The sequence below is a fragment of the Oncorhynchus tshawytscha genome, linkage group LG13 (assembly GCF_018296145.1).
Source record: "Oncorhynchus tshawytscha isolate Ot180627B linkage group LG13, Otsh_v2.0, whole genome shotgun sequence".
Lineage (NCBI taxonomy): Eukaryota > Metazoa > Chordata > Actinopteri > Salmoniformes > Salmonidae > Oncorhynchus > Oncorhynchus tshawytscha.
In genome coordinates this window covers 21,521,845-21,539,564 of record NC_056441.1, presented here as the reverse complement: position 1 = coordinate 21,539,564, position 17,720 = coordinate 21,521,845, and the positions used below count along the sequence as shown (strand labels likewise).

The 17,720-nt window shown below is 42.3% G+C and overlaps 1 long non-coding RNA gene across 1 annotated transcript; it reads right to left on the bottom strand.

The window, feature by feature from the left end:
* Positions 1–14,491: 14,491 nt before the first annotated feature.
* Positions 14,492–16,943, bottom strand: LOC112265876. Its single transcript, XR_002955828.2, has 3 exons — positions 16,590–16,943; positions 14,779–14,918; positions 14,492–14,663 (listed from the first exon to the last, which is right to left on the bottom strand). It is a non-coding gene; the product is annotated as an uncharacterized LOC112265876 (long non-coding RNA).
* Positions 16,944–17,720: the final 777 nt, after the last annotated feature.

Here is a 17,720-nt window from a genome sequence, read left to right as displayed (position 1 = left end):
GTAAGATACTCAATTAAAGCTACACTCGTTGTGAATCCAGCCAACATGTCAGATTTTAAAAATGCTTTTCGGCGAAAGCATATGAAGCTATTATCTGATAGCCTGCAGCCATCCTCACCAGCAGTAAACAAAGGGGCTAGCGTAGCAGGCGCTACACAAGACGCTGAAATAAAATATAAATTACCTTTGACGAGCTTGACGAGCTCCAATATGTCCCATAAACATCACAATTGGTCCTTTTGTACGATTTAATTCCGTCCATATATATAGAAAATGTCCATTTATAAAGCGCGTTTGATCCATAAAAAAACAGCTTTGAAAAACGCAACATCACTACAAAATATTTCAAAAGTTGCCTATAAACTTTGCCAAAATATTTCAAACTACTTTTGTAATACAACGTTAGGTATTTTTAAACGTTAATAATCTATCAAATTGTAGACGGACAATCTGTATTCAATACATGAACGAAAAGAAAAAAGCTCTGCTCTTCACGTCTTGTGTAACTCACAAATGTGTCCCCTGTTCCGAGTTGGCCTACTTCCTCTTAAAGCTAGGGGGCAGAATTTTCACTTTTGGATAAATAGCGTGCCCAATTTCAACTTCCTGCTACTCATGCCAAGAATATAAGATATGCATATTATTCATAGATTTGGATAGAAAACACTCTGAAGTTTCTAAACTGTTTGAATCATGAGTATAACAGAACTTATGTAGCAGGCAAAACCCCGAGGACTAACTGTTCAGAATTGTTCCCCCCCATCTCTCTTCCCTAGATTGTCTTTGCCATTGGAAATTTAATAGGAACATACTTTCAGTTCCTACCACTTCTGTAACGGATGTGAAACGGCTAGCTTAGTTAGCGGTGGTGCGCGCTAAATAGCGTTTCAATCGGTGACGTCACTTGCTCTGAGACCTTGAAGTAGCTTCGTCGGTGACTGTTGTTGATGTGTGCAGAGTGTCCCCCTGGTTTGCGCCCGGGTATGGGCGAGGGGACGGTCTAAAGTTATACTGTTACACTTCCACACGATGTCGCCAGTGTTAGGAATATGGCTGAGGTTATTTCTTTGTCTTAAACTGGCCTATCCCCCACTTTTTTCTTTCTACTGGCCTGTCACAACATAACTTGTGACCAAGCCAATCAACCACACCACCCTCTCTCTCCCCTTTTATGTGATCATATTTTTTTGGGGAAAGTTGAAACTTATTTGGTAACTCGCACACTGTGTATCCCAAACAACAGGAACACCTTCCTACTATTGAGTTACACCCCCCCCCTCTCTTACCCTCAGAACAGCATCAATTCGTTGGGGCACGGACTGTACAAGGTGTCCAAAGTATCCGCAGGGATGCTGGCCCATGTTGACTCCAATGCTTCCCACAGTTGTCAAGTTGGCTGGATGTCATTTGGGTGGTGGACCATTCTTAATACACATTGGAAACTGTTGAGTGTGAAAAACCCAGCAGGGTTGCAGTTCTTGACACAAACCGGTGCGCCTGTCACCTACTACCGTGCCCCGTTCAAAGGCACTTTAATATTTTGTCTTGCCCATTCACCCACTGAATGGCACACATACACAATCCAGGTCTCCATTGGCTCAAGGCTTTAAAAGTATTTTAAATACTTTTCAGGCTGTATCACAACCGGCCATGATTGGGAGTTCCATAGGGCGGAGCACAATTGGCCCAGCGTCGTCCATGTTTGGCCCGTGTTGGTCGTCATTGTAAATACGAATTTGTTCTTAACTGACTTGCCTAGTTAAATTTAAAACATCTACACTGATTTTTGAAGTGTATTTAACAAGTGATATCAATAAGTGATCATTGCTTTCACCTGGATTTACCTGGTCAGTCTGTGATGGAAATAAATGTTTTGTATTTTGTGTACAGCAAATAGATACAGTAATTCTCTCTCTTGCCCTCTCTCTCTAGCACCTAGCAGCAGTAGAGGAGAGGAAGATCAAGTCTCTGGTGGCTCTGCTGGTGGAGACTCAGATGAAGAAGCTGGAGATCAAACTGAGACACTTTGAGGAGCTGGAGACCATCATGGACCGAGAGAAAGAGGCTGTGAGTATACAGATCTACATCTAGCCAATCGGGCTCTAGTTTGGGGGAGCTACTAAACATGACTTTGGGTATTTCATAATGGTTCCTTATAAATGTAACATTTATCTGTGTCCCTCTTTCCCTGCTCCTCTCTCACTGTGTGTGTAGTTGGAGCAACAGCGTCAGCAGCTGTTGTCAGAGCGACAGAGTTTCCACTCTGAGCAGCTGAAACATGCAGAGATGAAGATTCTACAGCAGAGAGAGCAGCAAGCACCATACACTCCACAACAACACACAGGTCTGTACTCGCACGTACACACACGCAAACACACACGTTGTGTGTGCGAATGTCATGGTAAATATGTAACATCCATCTCTCACCTCTCCTTTAGGCCAGTCCATGCCCAGCCAGATGATGCCTAGTGGGGGAAACTCTCTCACCATGGCCCCCCGACACCCTGGAGCTCCCAACGGCATGTGTGAGTACCCTCACCCCACACTGCCCCTTACCTCTAGAAAATGTTCACAAAAAATGTACCCATAATTTTAACATATTGATGGTGTTTAACAGTGCATTCGGAAAGTATCCAGACCCCTTGACTTTTTCTAAATGTTGTTACGTTACAGCCTTATTCTAAAATGTATTACATTGTTTTTTCCCTCCCTCAATCTACACACAATACCCCATTATCACAAAGTTAAAAACAGGTTTTTATACATTTCTGCAAATGTAAACATTTTTAAAAATCACATTTACATAACTATTCAGACCCTTTACTCAGTACTTTGTTGAAGCACCTTTGGCAGAGATTACATTCTTGAGTCTTCTTGGGTATGACGCTACAAGCTTGGCACACCTGTATTTGGGAAGTTTCTCCCATTCTTCTCTGCAGATCCTCTCAAGCTCTGTCAGCTTGGATGGGGAGTGTCGCTACACAGCTATTTTCAGGTTTCTCCAGAGATGTTCGATTGGGTTCAAGTCCGGGCTCTGGCTGGGCCCCGCAAGGCTATTCAGAGACTTGTCCTGAAGCCACTCCTGCGTTGTCTTGGCTGTGTGCTTAGGGTTGTTGTCCTGTTGGAAGGTGAACCTTCGCCCAGTCTGAAGTCCTGAGTGCCCTGGAGCAGTTTCTCATCAAGGATCTCTCTGTACTTTGTCCCGTTCAACCTCCCAGTCCATGCCGCTGAAAAACATCTCCACCACATGATGCTGCCACCTTGCTTCACTGTAGGGATGGTGCCAGGTTTCCTCCAGACTTGGCATTCAGGCCAGATTTCAATATTGGTTTCATCAGACCAGAGAATCTTGTTTCTCATGGTCTGAGAGTCATTTAGGTGCCTTTTGGCAAACTCCAAGCGGGCTGTTATGTGACTTTTACTGAGGAGTTGCTACCGTAAGGCCACTCTACCATCAAGGCCTAATTGGGGGAGTGCTGCAGAGATTGTTGTCCTTCTGCAATGTTCTGCCATCTCCACAGAGGAACTCTGGAGCTCTGTCAGTAACCATTCTTAGTTACCTCCCTGATCAAGGCCCTTCTCCACCGATTGCTCAGCTTGGCCGTGTGGCCAGCTCTAGGAAGAGCCATGGTGGTTTCAAACTTCTTCCAGTTAAGAATGATGGAGGTCACTGTGTGTTCTTGGGGACATACAATGCTGCACAAATGTTTTGGTACCCTTCCCCAGATATTTATCTCGACACAATCCTGTCTCGGAGCTCTATAGACAATTCCTTCAACCTCATGGCTTTGACATGCACTGTTAACTGTCAGGATGTTATATAGATAGCTGTGTGCCTTTCCAAATCATGTCCAAACAATTCAATATACCACAGGTGAACTTCAATCAATTTGTAAAAACATCTCAGGGATGGTCAATGGAAACAGAATGCACCAGAGCTCAATTTCGAGTCTCAGAGCAAAGGTTCGGAATACTCAAATCAAATCAAAGTTTATTTGTTATGTGTGCCGAATACGACAGTCAAATGCTTACTTACAGGCTCTAACCAATGGTGCGGGAAAAAAAGGTGTGTGGGTAAGTAAAGAAATAAAACAACAGTAAAAAGACATTTGAAAAAAGAGTAGAAAAGCTATATACAGACACCTGTTAGTCAGGCTTATTGAGGTAGTATGTACATGTAGGTATCTTTTAAAGTGACTGTGCATATATGATGAACAGAGTAGCAGCAGCATAAAAGAGGGGTTGGGGGGGGCACACAATGCAAATAGTCCGAGTAGCCGTTTGGTTACCTGTTCAGGAGTCTTATGGCTTGGGGGTAAAAACTGTTGAGAAGCCTTTTTGCCCTAGACTTGGCACTCTGGTACCGCTTGCCATGCGGTAGTAGAGAGAACAGTCTATGACTAGGGTGGCTGGGGTCTTTGACAATTTCTAGGGCCTTCCTCTGACACCACCTGGTGTAGAGGTCCTGGATGGCAGGCAGCTTTGCTCCAGTGATGTACTGGGCTGTACGCACTACCCTCGGAAGTGCCTTGTTGTTGGAGGCCGAGCAATTGCCGTACCAGGCAGTGATGCAACCGATGCTCTCAATGTTGTAGCTGTAGAACCTTTTGAGGATCTCAAGACCCATGCCAAATCTTTTTAGTTTCCTGAGAGGGGAGTGGCTTTGTCGTGCCCTCTTCACGACTGTCTTGGTGTGTTTGGACTTATTTACATGAGGTATTTCTGTGTTTTATTTGTTTTAAAAAATTGCTACAATTTCTAAAACCTGTTTTTGCTTTGTCATTATGGGCTATTGTTTGAAGAAAATGTGTTTTAATCGATTTTAGAATAAAGGCTGTAACGCAACACAATGTGGAAAGGGGACGGGGTCTGGATACTTTCCGAATGCTCTGTATGTTGACTTAGTAATGCAGACGGAAGTTGACGATTGAAGTTTGGGGAGGTGTATCTGCCACAGCCAAAAGTTGGTCATTGTTGTTGTTTTCCAACAGGAAGCCCCAAATCAACATAGCTGCCATTGTTTTATTAAAGTTTCTTATTAATAAGATCAAAATAAACTTGTCTCTGCCACCTGTATCACACACTCACAAACTGAAAACATTTGTACAATTCATTGGTTAGAAAGGTTTCAAATATCACATTCATTTGTATCCACTGTCTTTTAAATCTCAGCAAAGTTGGTTCCTGTTTCAGTCATGGCTTTGGTCACGTTCGCGTGGTCAATCAAAAACACCTTAATTGACTATAGCGCCTTCCACAATGCAAGCAATGGCCTTTGAGCACATGGATTTTCCGAAGTTCATGCAGTTGATATGTAGGTGTAAGTCGGACAATTTTTTTATCCCTATAATGCCACCCACTTTTTAAAAGGCGGTGACCAACGCTGGTAAATAACTGCATGGAACTGATCCGCTGGAACGTGCCCGCTCATGTAGTTTCTTCTTCTCTTCTGTCAGACCCACCACCACAGCCTGATGGGATAGCTCCGACCCAGCCTGGTCCTCCAAGCACAGCCATACACAGCCGGGGAGCAGAAACATGAGACCACACCTTGACCCCAGTCACCTTATGAATACACACAGTACATATTTTGGATCCACAGTAAGAAACAGTCAAGGAATCTAATCTTCACATTGGACAGGTCCTCATGTGACTGTCATTTTGATGTCATTTAACCATTGTTACACACACTTGCTGTATGCTTTATTGACCAGTGCTGAAGAGTATACGCAAATCATTGTGTTTTATATGAAACTATCGATCTGTGTACGTGTCCTTTTTTTTGTGTGTGTGTGTGTGTGTGTGTGTGTGTGTGTGTGTGTGTGTGTGTGTGTGTGTGTGTGTGTGTGTGTGTGTGTGTGTGTGTGTGTGTGTGTGTGTGTGTGTGTGTGTGTGTGTGTGTGTGTGTGTGTGTGTGTGTGTGTGTGTGTGTGTGTGTGTGTGTGTGTGTGTGTGTGTGTGTGTGTGTGTGTGTGTGTGTGTGTGTGTGTGTGTGTGTTCAGAGTTCAATGATGTTGGACGTGATACTCTATTTTACAGGACATTGACATCACAGATCCAGTACTGGATACTGACCAACAAGTATAAAATAATTACAGCACCATACTCTAGCTGAAACATTGGAACTTAATGTTACTAGTGGCTAATTTGGGAGAATATCAGTCATCATCTTGAGTCTGATGGTGAGTGTTTTAGAGGAAAAGTATTATAAGTTGTTTAGATAGATTATTTCACTGTATCACAATTCCAGTGGGTCAGAAGTTTACATACACTAAGTTGACAGTGCCTTTAAACAGCTTGGAAAATTCCAGAAAATTACGTCATAGCTTTTGAAGCTTCTGATAGGCTAATTTGAGTCAATTGGAGGTGTGGATGTATTTCAAGGCCTACCTTCAAACTCAGTGCCTCTGTGCTTGACATCATGTGAAAATCAGAAGAAATTAGCCAAGACCTCAGAAAAAAAATTGTAGACCTCCACAAATCTTGTTCATCCTTGGGAGCAATTTCCAAATGCCTTAAGGTACCACGTTCATCTGTCCAAGCAGTAGTACGCAAGTATAAACCCCATGGGACCACGCAGCCGTCATACCGCTCAGGAAGGAGACGCGTTCTGTCTGCTAGAGATTAACGTACTTTGGTGCAAAAAGTGCAAATCAATCCCAGAACAATAGCAAAAAACCTTGTGAAAATGCTGGAGGAATAGGCTACAAAAGTATCTATATCCACAGTAAAAACGAGTCCTATATCGACATAACCTGAAAGGCCGCTCAGCAAGGAAGAAGCCACTGCTCCAAAACCGCCATAAAAAAAGCCAGACTACAGTTTGCAACTGCACATGGGGACAAAACGCTAATGTCCAAAAAGTAAACTTTGGACAATATTTCTAACATTTGAATGTGAGAAATGGTCAGTGGGCAGATGTTGGAAACTGTCATATTGGTTTTCATTTTGTCATACTATTAAAAACTGTATCAACCAAATACTTTAACTTACGAATGATACCCCCTTTATCTGTCAAGTTGTCTATGTGATATGAAAATGGATGAAACTATTTTTGTTAAGATAAGAATGTCATTTTAGGAGTCATAAGAGAACTTTTAATCATGCCCCGAATAAGGTCAGAAGTGTCAGTGTGATGGACTGCCCTTTCCAACTAGAGTGCTTAAAAGGACTAGCTTAAGAATGAACATATTAGACCAGAAAAACGTGGAGCGTTAGCTGTTGGAAATGGAAATGGCTGAAACTCTGAACCTCGAAACGATGTGAAGAAATAAACTCACCTTCCTTTAGACCAGAGAGACGAAGAGCTGGAGCTCATGTCCACAGCTAAGGACATTGTGACCTCTGGTGGACAATCAGAGCCTTACGCCCATAAGAGAGCCCACCGAAACAACCTTCCAAGGGGGCTTGGTTCTAACCGGGATAGACGAACGAAGGCATTCAACATGTAAATACATCCATTCTTTTCTTACCCCAAAACAGGTGGTGGTTCATGTGCAAGATATATGATTGTGAAACGAGTTATAGAATGTATCCACGATAAATGTCCCTTTTTCCTCTATTTTCCCCTTCTCCATCTAAGATGTAACAAGCCATCATATCTTGTCAGTCAACTAGGGACCCTTGTCTCATGTAAGTGTGTATTCTGGAATTATTTAGTAATAAACCAATTTGTGTAGTACTGAATAATGAGCAAGGTTGGGATTCTTGCAGATCCAAGAAGGTCACAACTGTTCAGAATGAGAATTGATATGAGGTAATGATTAATAAGTGACATCGATAACAAATCTTCTAGAGTTTAATTCGGGAGATGGTAACTCGTTAAACAACTTCTTCCATGGTGCCCCAATTCCTGATGAGTTAATTGTTACATGGTTCATATAGACGGGAAACAATTAAACATAGTTAGTGGATTAAATAAATAGTCATCAGATTAAATTAAAGTCAAGTCATGACAACTGGTAGAGATGGAAAGTGAAGCACTGCAGGGATAGCAGTCATGGGACCAGAGGTGAAGAGAGAAGTCATCACTGTCAGAGGGGGTGAGCCACCACTGGAGTGTCAAAGGCAAATGTAGTAACCAGGTCGTTGGAGCATGGGGGGGGGCTGCTTTCCTTCACCACAGAGGAGGCCAAGTACATGCATTGTCCAGAGGAAGGAAGAGGGAGTGGAGCAGCAAGCAGAGGCAGTGCGGGATGGATCAGGGCAGACAGAATACAGGCAGGGTGGGATGAACAACCGGAGGTTGCAGTGATAGACACCCTGTGGTCAAGGAGACACCATAGAGCTATCGAGAGCACCCCAGTATGTGCTGACATTTCACTGTAGGAGCCTGGAGGCAGTGACTGCTGAAAACAGGCAATGGCAGTTGTAGATGTTTGCCCCACCAAAATGAATGTCCAGACCAATAACGATGGAGTGGTAGTTAACCAACTCCTAAGCCGAGCCGAGCAGATGTCTCTAGTACAAGAAGGCCAAGGACGGGGGGACCTGATGTGGGGAAAGGTCAGCAGAGAGAGAGTGAGCCGCTGCTGGAGCAGCGATCACAGGGCTAGATGGGGAGAGGTTCTCACTGGCATGAAGAGGGAGTGCGCAAAGAGAGGAAGAGACTGGATGCAAATTGAAGTGGAGGGGGTTGGGTGGAGGAAGCCAGGCGGCCGTTGAGAGGGAATGGTGAGGCGGAGCATTAAACTGGAACATTTAGGCAATCAGCTCACTGAACAGAAGTCACAGCTGTGGGGAACAGTAGCAGCAGGCACATATAGCTGGCTGGGCAGTCGTTGCTGGCAGAGAAGGTGAGGCACTGCAGGGGTGGCGGTGACAGAACCAGTGGGACCAGAGGCGAAAATGGAGTTTGTCGCTGGTGGAGAGGGAGGGTAGTCATTGGCAGAGAGAGGGGGTGAGCCGCTACCATAGCAGGGACAGCGGATGAGTAGGCAGGGAGGGGAGGAGACGCTGCAGTAGAGGCAGCCGAACCTTAAGGAAAGAGCATGGTCGAAACTGGCAGATAGAGGGTGAGCCACTGGACTGAGATGGGGCCATTGGAACCTGGGGCTGGGGGATGGGAGATAGAGGCTTTGAAGAGCATGCAAGGAAGCCAGGAGGCCAGAGCAAGACCTGAGCGAAAGAGGTCAAAACTGGTAGAGAAGAGGGTGACCCACTGCCAGTGCAGCAGTCACAGGGCCTGTGGGACCTGAGGGTGGAGAGGAGTCGGAGGCTGTGAAGACAGGTCAGAGAGACCCGAGGGAAAGAGGTCGGCACTGACAGATAGAGGGTGACCTATCTGTGTTTAAACCCTTTACAATGAAGATTGTGAAGTTATTTGGATTTTTATGAATTATCTTTGAAAGACAGGGTCCTGAAAAAGGGATGTTTCTTTTTTTCTGAGTTTATTAGAGAGCGGGGGGGGTGATAATGATATCACCCAAATGGTTTCCTTCTAAACAGCCACAAGCGTTGCAGTTATACATGGTGAACACACAGGTCATGCATGGCCCATTATGCCTGATCTGCTGCAACAAGATAAGATAACTATTTTTCAGGACCTTGTCTTTCGAATATAATTTGTAAAAATGGAAATAACTTCACAGATCTTCATTGTAAAGAGTTTAAACACTGTTTCCCATGTTTGTTCAATGAACCATAAACAATTAATGAACATGCACCTGTGGAACGGTCGTTAAGACACTAACAGCTTACAGACGGTAGGCAAATAAGGTCACAGTTATGAAAACTTAGGACACTAGAAGCATTTCTACTGACACTGAAAAACACCAAAAGAGAGATGCCCAGGGTCCCTGCTCATCTGCGTGAACGTGCCTTAGGCATGTTGAAAGGAGGCATGAGGACTGCAGATGTGGCCAGGGCAATAAATTGCCATGTCCGTACTGTGAGACGCCTAAGACAGCACTACAGGGAGACAGGACAGACAGCTGATCATCCTCGCAGTGGCAGACCACGTGTAACAACACCTGCACAGGATCAGTACATCCAAACATCACACCTGCGGGACAGGATTGCAACAACAACTGCCTGAGTTACACCAGGAACGCACAATCCCTCCATCAGTGCTCACACTGTCCGCAGTAGGCTGAGAGAGGCTGGATTGAGGGCTTGTAGGCCTGTTGTAAGGCAGCTCCTCACCAGACATCACCGGCAACAACGTCGCCTATGGGCAAAAACCCACCGTCGCTGGACCAGACAGGACTGGCAAAAAGTGCTCTTCACTGAAGAGTTGCGGTTTTGTCTCACCAGGGGTGATGGTCGGATTCACGTTTATCGTTTAAGGAATGAGCGTTACACCAAGGCCTGTACTTCCTTTCTTTCATCCTGACATGACCCTCCAGCATGACAGTGCCACCAGCCATACTGCTTGTTCTGTGCGTGATTTCCTGCAAGACAGGAATGTCAGTGTTCTGCCATGGCCAGCGAAGAGCTCGGATCTCAATCCCATTGAGCACATCTGGGACCTGTTGGATCGGAGGGTGAGGGCTAGGGCCATTACCCCAAGAAATGTCAGAGAACTTGCAGGTGCCTTGGTGGAAGAGTGGGGTAACATCGCACAGCAAGAACTGGAAAATCTGGTGTAGTCCATGAGGAGATGCACTGCAGTACTTAATGCAGCTGGTGGCCACACCAGATACTGACTGTTACTGTTGATTTTTGAACCCCCTTTGTTCAGGGACACATTATTCAATTTCTGTTAGTCATATGTCTGTGGAACTTGTTCAGTTTATGTCTCAGTTGTTGAATCTTGTAATGTTCATACAAATATTTACACATGTTAAGTTTGCTGAAAATAAACGCAGTTGACAGTGAGAGGGCGTTTCTTTTTTAGCTGAGTTCATATAATTTGCTTAGGTGGAGCTGTCAAGAAAGTATGAGGATGCTTTGCACTCTTTATTAGATGTTCTGGGAATGTTTTGGTTTTTCTTCCTCATACTCTCGTCTCTTTGTTCAGGCTTGTTTGGTAGAGAATACTGGCCTGTTGGGGAGCTGTAAGTGCAGGGAGAAGCTAGGTCCAGAGCTAGTTTGGGGGCATGAGTCTGAGGCATAATCTGAGGATTGGAAGCCAAATTGGTGTTTGGGGATGTCATCATGCGGTAAAATGGGTGGAGGTGGCTGTGGTCCTGGCCGGATGGGGCAGCCATAGTCAATTGACCAGCGGGAGAAGTAGTTTAGTGGAGGAACTTGTGAAACATCACAGCTGAAAAATATAGAACCAGTCAAAAGTTGACACCTAAACATTCAAGGGTTTTTATTTTTTACCTTTTTCTATGTTGTAGAATAGTGAAGACATCAAAACAATGAAATAGCACATTGAATCAAGTAGTAACCCAAAAACATTATATTCTTCAAAATAGCCACCCATTGCCTTGACAGCTTTGCACACTCTTGGCATTCTCTCAACAAGCTTCATGGGGTAGTCACCTGGAATGCATTTCAATTAACAGGTGTGTCTTGTTCAAAGTTAATTTGTGGAATTTCTTTCCTTAATGCATTTGAGCCAATCAGTTGTGTTGTGACAAGGTATGGATGGTAAACAGAAGAGAGCCCTATTTGGTAAAAGACCAAAGTCCATATTCTGGCAAGAACAGTTCAAATAAGCAAAGAAATGACAGTCCATCATTCCTTTGAGACATGGTCAGTCAAGCCGGAAAATTAAGAACTTGTGCAGTTGCAAAAACTATCAAGTGCTATGATGAAACTGCCTCTCATGAGGACCACCACAGGAAAGGAAGACAGAGTTAACGCTTCAAAGGCTACTTTGAAGAATCTAAAATAAACAAAATCAAATATAACACTTTTGGTTACTAAAATGATCTTAAACAAATGGAACTTGATCAGTGGAGGCTGCTGAGGAGAGGATGGCTCATGGCTGGAATGGAGCAAAAGAAATGGCATCAAACACGTGGAAACCACGTGGAAACCACGTGGAAACCACGTGGAAACCACGTGGAAACCACGTGGAAACCACGTGGAAACCACGTGTTTGATGTGTTTGATACCATTCCACTGATTCCGGTCCAGCCATTACCACAAGCCTGTCCCCCCCAATTAAGGCGACACCGACCTCCTGTGATATTGATATCACTCAAATGTTTTCCTTCTAAACAGCCACAAGCTTTGCAGTTATACATGGTGAACATTCAGGTCATGACTCCTGTTATACCTGATCTGCTGCAACAACAAGATAACTATATGTCTGCTTAGGTGGAGCTGTCAAGAAAGTATGAGGATGTTTTGCACTCTTTATTAGATGTGTTCTTGAAATGGTTTGTGTGCATGGTTTGGTTTTTCTTCCTCATACTCTCATCTCTTTGTTCAGGCTTGTTTGGTAGTTTCTGTCCAACTCTGTCATGTGAAGATATCCAAACTAACACTAGATCACTGAGAGCAAACTGAGGACAAAAGCAGAAACATTCTTTACCTGTGATCACGTTGTCGTAAAGGCACACACCACAATTTATGTTCAACACGTTTTTCAATTAAACAAATTCTGCATCAACAAGAAGTTTTAATTATCAAATGGAAACAAATAACATACAAGATATATTTAGTCCCAAGGTCTTTCACAGGTAAAGGGGAAAAAAAGAAACAAGATTAAATATGAACAGTGGTAATTCAGATAACAGTAGCTATAGCAAACTAGAGAAATGCATTGTCTTTTTTTCAGTAACTGTTTTTATCTAACAGTCTACTTTCAGATAATGTTTAACTTTGTTTTCCTTGTTTTTGTTACAATGGCCATTTACCATATTTCAGAATATCAGATAAGTGATAGACAGTACATTTAATGTAATTCTTCTTTTCCTGAACCCTTTTTGGTTCCAGGTCGAACTCTTTTGGGTTCCATGTAGAGCTCTCTGTGTAAAGGGTTCCATGTAGAACTCTCTGCGTAAAAGGTTCTACGTGAAACCAACCGGATTTTACAGTAGCTATACTGAGAATGCTTGGACCATCTTGCCTGAGTATTTCCTTTTAAATGAATATGTCAATAAAGGTTTCGAATACAGGTGCTCTCTTGTCCAGTGTCAGGTCAGGTGCCCTCTATCTCTGTTCTATTTAAATGTGTTTATTTAACCTATATTTAACTAGGCAAGTCAGTTAAGAACAAATTCTTACTTAAAATGAATGAGTTCTTACTTAAAATGAGTGTAAAATGAATGAGTAAAGATGAAACTATTTGTGAACTTCCGTAATGTGATTTTAAACTGTTTAATGAAAGGGAACCCAATTCCCTTTAAAGTTAACTAAGTCATTGGCCCTCCCCATGAGTACAGACATTGATCTGGTGTCATGGGACAGCCTTTTTCTGCCCTTCTGAATATAACCCCCAACATGGGAATTTATCTAGAGACCATGCTTCTCTCAATTACGAGAGGGCTAAGGTTTGAGTAGAGACCAGCTTACCTCGATAACCACGAGAGGGCTAAGGCTAAAGAAGACTGACAACCGCCGAAACATCTATTCTATAACAACATTGCTGAATGTTACTCTGAACTAGCCATTCTAACCACGGCAGAGAGCGAGAGGGCGGACAACCAATCCAAAAGAAACAAACTTTCCAACAGAGATCACGACGACACACTGAGCGTAAATATATATATTGATTGCAATTATTCCCGAATGAGTGAGCATTCATGTGCAAAAGATTAGCATTACAATTGTTATGATAATCAACTTTGTAGTGTCTTTTATCTCGGTCGACCCCCACTTCCCTTTTGTCCACCAATCCGCGATACCGGTTTATCCCACTAGGGAAACTCCGCTATCATTTCCTTGTAACTATATCTGTTTGTTTGTTTATACATTTCTGTGATTATTTAGTTAGTAAATAAATGATTTAAGACAATTGATGTATGGATGACTCATAGTAAAGACTGTGTTCGTGCAGATAACCAACAATTTACGACGTTTGGAATGAGACTAACGTGAGGTAAAGAATAATTCATTCATTAGAAGACTAATTGATCAGATATTAAAATATCTGAAAGTTATATTAGGAAAATTCTAACTTTGTAATCTGAATATTTTCCTTGGTTCCCCCGACTGACTACCTAGTTAATCACAGTTACATGATTAGTTAGTTTAATCACGTAATAATTACAGAGAATTTATTTGATAAAAATAAGTCTTCAGTTGAATGATGCCAAAGACACGACACTAGTTATAGTTTCACCAGGTAATACATTGTGATGTAACTAGAAGAGAGGCTGAGTTCACGTCAATGAACCAGATATAATGTATTACCCTTGTTTTGTGCTTCCATACACTCAAGCTGTTGAATTCATGTTTTTCATTTATCATTTGTAGAAATAAGTAAAAGACTTGCCTATTTATTTATCAAACTAAATGATATGTATTATTCCATACTTCTTTTATGTTCAATTCCATTATTTGTATCTAAGTAGACATTGTGTTTACAGCCCTAAATAGTTGTTTGGGAAATGTAGCTGTATTTAGTAAAAGGAATCATAATAATCACATGTGAAAGTGCAACTGCATGTTTAATTTTTAACGCAATTCCATGTTCTCAACACAACAACACCTTGAAACACACAAACTATGATTATCCAGCGTTGTGGAGTTCTGCTGTGATGTCTGAATCCTCCAGCAGGGGGTGGGGTCACATCATGCGTTCTTCTGGTTACCCTTTTCTTCTATAACAACAGAAGCAGTACTATTTCAGACTGGGCAGAGCCATCGAGAGCGAGAGTCCAACCCCTATTTTTGCCATAATCACACGTACACAAAAATAGAAGACGGATGACTTACTCTCATGACCAGTTTTGTAGACGTAATAGCAGCCAACTGTGACAGCAGCTATTACCCCCAGACCCAACAGAGCAGGCGTGGAGACTGTTGCTGCTCCCACTGTAAGGGCATATTGACCAACACCTAACGTTAACCAGTGCCTGGAGAGAAAGAGAACAGTTGCTTTAACTTGAAATGAAACAGTGTTGAAAAGATTTCTTTCAATCACATTGGTGCAATTTTTGCAAGCATGTGGTAGGGGAGAGTGGGGTAAGTTGAGCCACACTTGTTTCTAGGAAACCATATACAAATTGAATTAATTTGACCAAATATTTAAGAAGAGGTTATCGTTTCATGGAGTCTGTGAAGGAAGAAGCCTCTGGAAACAGTGGAAAGCAAGTTAGGTCCAAAAAACGGATTTTCACAAAGACAAATTAATTGATTGCGTTAGAGGTTTCATGATGCTTGTATCTAAACTAAAGTATATCATTTTAAGATTGTTCTGTACATCATTTGGGGACTCCATAAGCATAAATATGAGGTCCTAAACCTAGCATGAAAGTGCATCCTTGTAGCTGTGTGGGTTAATATACTCAAAATGTTTGCCTTTGAGGTAAATTGAGCCAATGGTTGACTTAATGGCAAGTTGAGCAAATTGAATTGTTTTCTTCCCAGGTGTAATGCAAGACATTAGCGCTGGGATATGTTTAAAGTGTTTAATAAAGTACAACGTGTTTGTTAGGTGTTAAGCCTGTGTTAAAAGATGCTTAAAATGATTAAAAGACAAAAAAGCGATGTGTGATTGTGTTGAATTGTGTTTGGGGAATAATAACGATAGACATGGTTTTAAAAAGGTAGTGGTCATATTTCATTCAGTACAGACATTTGTAGGCGGTTAAAGAGGTAAAAGGTTAGAGGAAAACTTGCCATAGTCTTCTGAAAACCTAACCATGGGTTACAAATTCCAGGCAGCAAAATGTGAAGGCTGCGCAAGGACTATGTAGATCTTCCCTAGCCACTGTAAAATTATATATTTTTACATCATAAATGTATCAATTGAGAACAATTTGGGTTGAAAGGTCAAACCAAATCATATATGGATATGGCTGTAAATACTGCAGCATCCTTCTCCATCAGCCAGTGTGCTTCAAAAGGCCAAGGCAAATTGGAAAGTGCTACCATTTGAAATGATTGTGTACAATGCACAATGTACATAACCAAGCTACACTATTATATTTTTACTGGTAGCTTAGTGGTTAAGAGTATCGGGCCAGTAACTTAAAGGTTGCTGGTTCAAATCTCCAAGCCAAATAGGTGAAAAATCTGTCAATGTGCCCTTGAGCAAGGCACTTGACCCTAATAGCTCCAGCATCAATAATGGTTTATCTCTGGCTGTTACAGCACTCTCTGAGGAGGATAAGCAACAAAACATTCACATGTGTATAAAACACACTTGTACATGTGTGAAATAGGATAAATGTAAGCAACCACCTTATTATCTGATGTATTGATGACTAAACAAAATGTTTTCATGGTTTTTCATGAGAAACTTGGATTTTGCATGAATGATTCAGGGGTGAAAGATGTGTTCAACTCCAATGAATGCTCAATCAAAGGTTCTGAACTTCAGAAAGTGGCATCACAAGTGTTATCAGTTAAGACTTTTGTACTAAGAGTTTTGAAAAAAATACCACTCTGGCTACATATCTGACTGTTCACTACTAGGCAAGACCTAACTGTGAATAAAGCTACACATTTCTGTTACTTTTTAGTAGAAAACTGCAACTCAGAGTAGAAGAAGCAAGCAAGTAGCAGAAATAAGGTATACTCACGCTGTTAAAACCATAGTTGACTTAAAGATTGTAGATCAAATGCAACTGGTTCGTTGGACTGTTGGTTAGACTCCCCTGATGAGTAGGCTAGAGATGACTGGGGATCAAATCGTTCGACTTCAATTTGACAAAAGTTGTTTAGGGTCGATCCCATCCAGTCTCCTGCCGCACCCTAGTGATAAGGAGATGCTCAATTGCATACTCCTCGCGTCCTCTCTCCCCACTCACCGTCTCCTTCTCAAAACCCATTGGATGAGTAAGTTATAGGTCTCTCCCTTCTGACTTTCTCCTCATATGGGTTTGGAGAAGGAGACGAGGAGACAGGAGAGATATCTCGAGGAGTATACAATTGAGAAAGGGTCATAGTTTTACTTTCATTTCTCTTGAACTTCAGTCTCCTCCCCTTCCTAACCTCCCTCCACCCCTCCCTCTTTTAGACCCAGCCTACACTGCTACTCCTTGATGGAGAAACAATGAAAAGAAAGTTTGGAATATCAGTTGAATACCAATATAAATTGCATCCTTCATTCCCTCTTTGATGGCAATCATTTTCTGACTAGTTTTAAAGGAAAGCAATAATAGTTCATTCCTTCCTTTCATCTTTGATGGAAGGAGTTTTCTGTAGGCTATAGTTGCAGTGGCGACCTGTCATTCAGGGCAGTTTTTTTTTTTTGTGTGTGGGGGGGGAGGGGGCTTTCCTGTTTTGCATGTTATTTTGGCATTAATACGTGTCACATAGGGTTTGCAAACAATGTAAAAAATATTACATATCCTTGATGTAATAAAGCTGCATACAAACATGGTCTCTTTTTTGTTTTCTTGAGTAAGGCAGCTCCAAAATGCAGGTGTTTCAGCCTTGCTCAGTGAATTCTGTGGTGGTGGGGCAAGTCAGCAGAAAATACGGAGCGTTGTGCCGTGATTGGCTCAGTGTTCTGTCACTCATGGGGACACTACGTCACCGCCAAGTCTAAGGGTAGAGTTAGAAAATTCTAGCCCCTTGGGTGCTGCCACAGAGTTACATTAGATGTGCCCATCCAAGAAGTCTCAAGGTCATTGGCCACAGATAAAATGACTTCAAATAACGTTATAAATCAAATCAAATTTTATTTGTCACATACACATGGTTAGCAG